This window comes from Hibiscus syriacus, unplaced genomic scaffold (genome assembly GCF_006381635.1).
Source record: "Hibiscus syriacus cultivar Baekdansim isolate YM2019G1 unplaced genomic scaffold, ASM638163v2 tig00113279_pilon, whole genome shotgun sequence".
Lineage (NCBI taxonomy): Eukaryota > Viridiplantae > Streptophyta > Magnoliopsida > Malvales > Malvaceae > Hibiscus > Hibiscus syriacus.
This window is the reverse complement of record NW_024063450.1, coordinates 352448-358853: the sequence shown is the minus strand read 5'-3', so window position 1 is coordinate 358853 and position 6406 is coordinate 352448. Positions and strand designations below refer to the sequence as shown.

At 37.3% G+C, this 6406-nt stretch overlaps 1 pseudogene; it reads right to left on the bottom strand.

Annotated features, from left to right (window-relative positions):
• Window positions 1–756: 756 nt before the first annotated feature.
• On the bottom strand, window positions 757–1720 carry LOC120186103 (annotated as a pseudogene).
• Between the last annotated feature and the right edge of the window lie 4686 nt (window positions 1721–6406).

Below are 6406 nucleotides of genomic sequence, written 5' to 3'. Positions count from 1 at the left end.
TGTTGAATTCCTTGGCGTCACAAGTCAAAACACTGACTGAAATGTTAAAGAAAATGCAAAAACCATGAGGCATTTATGGGGTAAAATCTACATCTACAGTCTATTGTGTTTATTGTGGAGATAACAATAACTATGAAGAGTGTCCAAAAAACCCCGAATCTATATATTTCGTGAGGAATTATAATAAGGGTGACAATGTCAATGGATATGGTAACACGTATAATTCCAACTTCAAAAATCATCTAAATCTATATTGGAGGAGCCAAAATGTTGCCAATCCCAATGTTGTACAGTCTAGCTTTGGGAATCAATAGTAACAGTATCAATTACAATAGCAATACATTCAACAATAATCAATGTCGCAACATCAGTCATTACAACATCAAGTGATGTCGCAACAATAACACAATAATCAACAACATTAGCAAGGACAATCCTCTACTCAAGCTAGTGCATTTTTAATATTGAAATCTCTTTTGAAATAGTATGTTTCAATAAATGAGACAATGTATCAAATGAATGAATCCCTGATCAAAGCCAGTTAGCATCATTGAGGGCATTAGAAAATTAAATGGGACAATTGGCAAATTCTTTGAGCAATAGACCATAAGGGACACTGTCAAGTGATATCGTAGTCCCTAAAGCTCATGGATCGGGGACTAGCCCACTTCCATTACTCAAAAAGGGCAATTGTCCAGTCCTCTTTTATGTGGAATCATTTTAGATCGTACCCAAGCTCGCATCCACATTCTGATGTGAAAGAGGTGCTTGGTTTATGAGACTGAAACTTTCTTTCTTCGATTGGAATACGAAAAGATCAGAAAGGCCATTATTGGGGAAAACGATGCAATAGCTTTGGTTAGAACAAAGCCCAAAATGGCATAACCAAATAATTGTTTAGCCAATGATGGATTTCACGCCACAGAATAGATCAAAGAACTGAATACGTTTCCAATACCGAAAATAGTTCCCGCTGAAGCAATTGTAACAGCTCCGACACCCATTGATTTTGCACCTTCTAACATCTTGGGTTGAGAATTCTCGTCACGTTTTTTTTCATTCACGATTTTTTATGGATTCTTTGTTGATTCTTCCCCTCGTTACTTTTTCCTTGGGCTTGGAATGCTTTCCATTCTTTTTTATCTTGTACCTACGGTGCGGTACACTGAACACCAACCCAATAAAAACACTTTCATTTGAATCCTCTCATCTTCATCTACCTGCCCGACCAACAACGAGCATTGTAAAGCTATCAAAACTCAAAGCAGAATCAACCTTGGGAAACCAACTACCGAAAACAAGAAGAATGATGATGAGAGACTTGAGCAGCAAGCTAAAGTCAAGCAATTAGAAGTGGATAATGAGACATCTATAGTGGATGTTGCTACAAAGGATGTAGGACAATGTAGTAATCCTGGGACATTGCCAGCAGCAAAGCCAACAACATTACCATATGTGATGCATGGGATATCATCACTAATGTTGAATCAACCAAAACCAATACCTCCACCACCATTCCCTCAAAGATTCTAGAAAAACAAAGAGGACCAAAAATTCAAGAAGTTTCTTGATGTGATGAGACAATTGCACATTAACATAATGTTGATGGAAGCATTGGAACTAAAACCCCACTATGTTAAATTTATGAAGGGGTTACTTTCCATGAAACGTAGGATTGGTGATTTCAAGACTGATGCACTCACTGAAGGGTGTGCGCCATTGTCACGAGCAAATTGCCCTCAAAGTTGAAAGACCTAGGGAGTTTTACTATTCATTGTTCTATTGACAATAAATACATAGGTAGAACGTTTGTGACTTAGGTTTCATCATTAACTTATTGCCTTTATTTATTTTTAGGAAACTTAGGATTGGTAAAGCACAATTGATAACTCCGTAAAAAGACTATATTCTCTGTCTTTTTACTTAAGTTATTGTGTGTCTAAAAGCCATTGTCATAGAATTTTAGTTGCATTTAGGTCATATTTGCATGTTGTGCATAAATTTTACCTAGGTAATATTTATTTGGCTTGACTGATACTGTTGTGGAGGAAGGTTCTTTGTTGGCTGTGTTGTGCAGTAAAGGACTAAGGAAAATTTATTTATTGAGACAAAGATTTTCCCTGGGCTAGAGGAACAAACGAAGACAATAGTGAGGAACAAATTTTTCTTGCCGAGGCAATATTTATCTTGCAAGTCTGATGTGGATCAAGAACTGATGATGTCACTTGCCTAGCTTTATCCTCACTTGCAATCATGCCTCTATCAAGGAAATTGACCACTTCCAGCTGTTATATTATTTATAAAATGGGTAAGTCAACGAGGGTATTTAGGGAATTTCCAAGGACACAAAACCCTAGAAATTCCCACTATAAATAACTCATTAAAGCTCTCTAAAAAGAGTAGACAACTAAGGAGAGGATTTACCTTAGGCTTGGAAAAAGTGGCTACAACACCCTTCACTTCCACCGTCCCCCATTAGACCGCCATTGGTGCCCTCCATAGTCGGGCTTCATCGAAGCAGCGGTCAGGCCCTCGAGAGAGGCTAGCCACTGGAGCAGGCATAGTGGTGGTCATTTGTCACGGCAGAGCTCTGTTTGGGAGTGTTTTTTCATTTGTTCTTAAATTTTGATTTTTTAAAAGGGCTTGTACTGGATGATATTTGCCATACCTTGAACTGCTTTACTTGGTGTTGGTTATTGTTTTGATGTAAAGTTATTTGAATGTTAATGAATGATGAAGTTCGCTTTTGTTTAAAGTTGTTTTGTTCATTGTTTTAATATTTTGCCTTGACATTGTAAGAATTTTTGAGAGATTGCCAGGTTCCTAGACAAATATTTCTAGTCCTTGTAAGAGCTTTCGAGAGAATGCCATTTTTCTTGGAGTAGATACCTAATATCGAGAGGGTTAGGGTATATCTACGTGAACAATAGAACTAATCAATGGATTTTGAGGTTCTAATATGCCTTAAAGATAAAGATAGGGTTTTATTCGAATAAAAGGGATAATTACTTGAGTAAGATAGGCAAAGACTGCAGTTTACGTTGAGGGGTATTGCCACAACAACAGTCTGACAAACCAAGGGTTGTAGCTCACGCCGAGTAGTATTGTCGTAGTAAACGTCCTTGAATACTCTAGTAATCATGTCGGGCAGCCTAAGCATAGCATTCTAAATCATTCCAGACATAGAATTACTTATCGCCTTAGCAAAATCAACCTAAGTGCTCTGTAAGAAGTCTGATTATGTGAGGTTTTTATGAATATATTAGACTTGGCGTTTTTATTTTTCTTGACAATATTTATTTGTTTACTCCTGCAAAATTTTCTTGCCTCGACCAAACTTTTCTACACACTATACATCACAATATTTCTTTCCTTGACAACACATTTCCATCTGTTTATATCATCTTATACTAATTGTTTTCTGTTTGACAAGAATTTCAGGAATATCTTGTGACACCTAGTTCTAGTTGTAGCAAAACATCAAAAGTTCCCCCTAATCCATATGGAGACAATAACTCAACTCACTACTATATTACTTTCATCAATTGTATACACTTGCACAAATTTGTTTGCCTTAGCATATTCATTCACAAGCGATCAAGTTTTTTGCGTCGCTGTCAGGGATTGGCAACTACATGAATTTTGATAATTTTTACCATAGCAAATTATATTTTCTTGTCATTTTTAGTACTAACGTGTTTGTTTTATGACTTTCTTTTGAAGGTTTTTGTCGTTGCATGACCAGAAAATCTACTGGTGAACCATTAGTACCATTTGAACCTGAGATCGAGAAATTATACAGACAAAGGAGACTTGCTCAGCATGTCGTAGATAATATGAATCAACTTTTGTATATTGCTGGTAACCCAATGGAGGATCAGGAAGATCCCAATGTCGTAGTAAATAATCTTCCCATAAATATTATAAGACCACGAGCAATACTAGATCACTTAAATCTGATCCTTGATGATCTCAATCCTGGAATTGTGGCACCTGAATTACATGCAATCCACTTTGAAATACATGCTAAATCTCATCGGTCAATTTGGTAGCTCACCTAATGAGGATGCTAAATAGAATATACGTGCTTTCTTGGAAGTGTGCGACTCGTTTAGGCAACAAGGAGTGGACAAAGACATGCTAAAGCTTAAATGGTTCCCCTACTCTCTATGAGACCGATCAAGAGCTTGGCTTAGTTGAGTCCCTTCTAGCTAAATAGAATCTAGGGTTGTTTTATGTAAAAGATTTCTATTTCGATATAACCCACCCAATATGTACACCTAGATCTGCAATGACATTGCAAGTTTTATCCAAGGTGATGATGAATCTATGTACAAATGTTGGGACAAATATAAAAGTTTTCTTCACAGGTGCTCTAACCACAGATTCCACGACTAGACTCAAGTCGTGATGTTTTATGATGGTGTCAACGCACCCATTCGTATGATGTTAGATGCCTCGACAAATGGCACATTACTTGACAAACAACATGAGGAAGCCTTTGATATCCTCGATAAGATAGCCAACAATGACTATCAATTCCCGACTACAAGGCTTGGAACTGGCAGAAGAGTATATGGAGCATACGAACTTGATGGTAAGGATTCCGTATCTGCTCAATTTTTTGTCATAACAAATATGTTGAAATATTTGTAGCATTTTAGCGAGGTGAAAGAAGCCAAAACAACTGGCGCAGCATGTATTTTTTGCTGCGACAACCATCATGAGAGTGAATGCCCAGAAAACCAGAAGTTGATCAATTTAATGGGCAAGTTTAATAGAAGCAACAAAAATAACCCCTACTCCAATACATACAATCCTGGATGGCAACAACATCCAAATTTTTCGTGGGGTAATCAAGGCAACAACAACAATTATGCAAGCAACTTTAATAGGTCGTAGTAAAATATTTCTGAACATTTAAATTTTCAGCATCATTAGATGCCCTGGAAAAATAAGGGTTTTGCATCTTCCTCAAATTCTAACTCCCTTGAGGCATCACTGCAAGATGTTATGCCATCGAAAAAAGATTTCATGGCTTCAATAAAGACTCTGATTCATAGACACTCGTCAACAATAAACAATGAAGGCAATTTGTTGCAAAGCCAGGCTGCTTTATTGCAAAGCCAAAGCTCATCATTGAGGGCATTGGAGAACCAAGTGGGCCAAATTGCCACTGCACTACATTCACGCCCACAAGGAAGTCTCCCTAATGACACTCAAGTTACTATGCCTCATGGAAAGAAGCAATGCAGTGTGCTCATATAAAAGAGTGGTACTCAGATTAATCTAGAAGATAAGTTTGGGGGGAAGCAACCAGAAAATTTTTACCAAGGCACTACACATCAAGAACCTGAATATTAATCATAATAATGAGATCCAATTCAAAAAGTTTGTTGAAGTCCTTGATCAGTTGTACATCAATGTTCCATTACTTAAAGCCATTGAGCATATGTCTTCCTATGCCAAGTTCTTGAAGGCCATTGTCACAAAGAAAAGAAAGGTGGAAAGAATAGAAATTGTTGCCACGATAACATAATATTGTTCGACGAGGAGTAAACTTCCGTCTTCCTGACAGTTTTTTTTATACCATGTTCCATCAGTGATAAATATATTGGAAGAGCTTTTGTTGACTTGGGATCATGTCTAAACCTGATGTCGAATTCCATATTTTTGAAGCTTTGAATGGGAAATGCTCGACTAACCACCATGATCTTACAACTAGTTGACCGATCACATGTTCATCCAGAGGGCGGAACTGAGGATGTGATAGTTAAAGTGGACAAGTTTTTCTTTCCGGCTGATTTTCTCATCCTAGACTGTGAGGAAAATGAGAATGCACCTATTATTCTCGAGCGCCCCTACTTAGCTACAGGATGTATTCTAATAGATTGTGAGAAGGGAGAGTTCAATATGAGGGTGGCTGATCAAAGCGTCACGATCAATGTCTTCAACACTCTTAAGTACATAGATGATTCTAAAGAATGTCATTACATAGAAGATGTTGGTTCATTGGAGGAAGCTAGAACATATAATTCTGGCCAAGGCAAATTTTTACATCTCGACGAATATGACAAATTTTCCCAAGACAAAACTTTTCTGAAGGACGAGTGTAAAAAGTTTTTCCATGGCGATGATTTACAATCTGAGGAACAAAACAATTTTTACCCAGGTGAAATTTCTCTGATCGAGGCATGGAAAAATATTTGCCTTGGCAAAAGTTTTTTGATTGAAGCATATTAAAGACATACTAAAGATAGAGTGAACACAGAGTCCGAGGATAATTCATTAGAGGAGGAACAATCTAGTTTACTTCAAGCTAGACCAAGTATGAGATTTAAACCCCTAGATTTCAAGGAATTTGTTCCTCCAAAACCTTCGTTGCAGCATGCACCTACATTAGAAC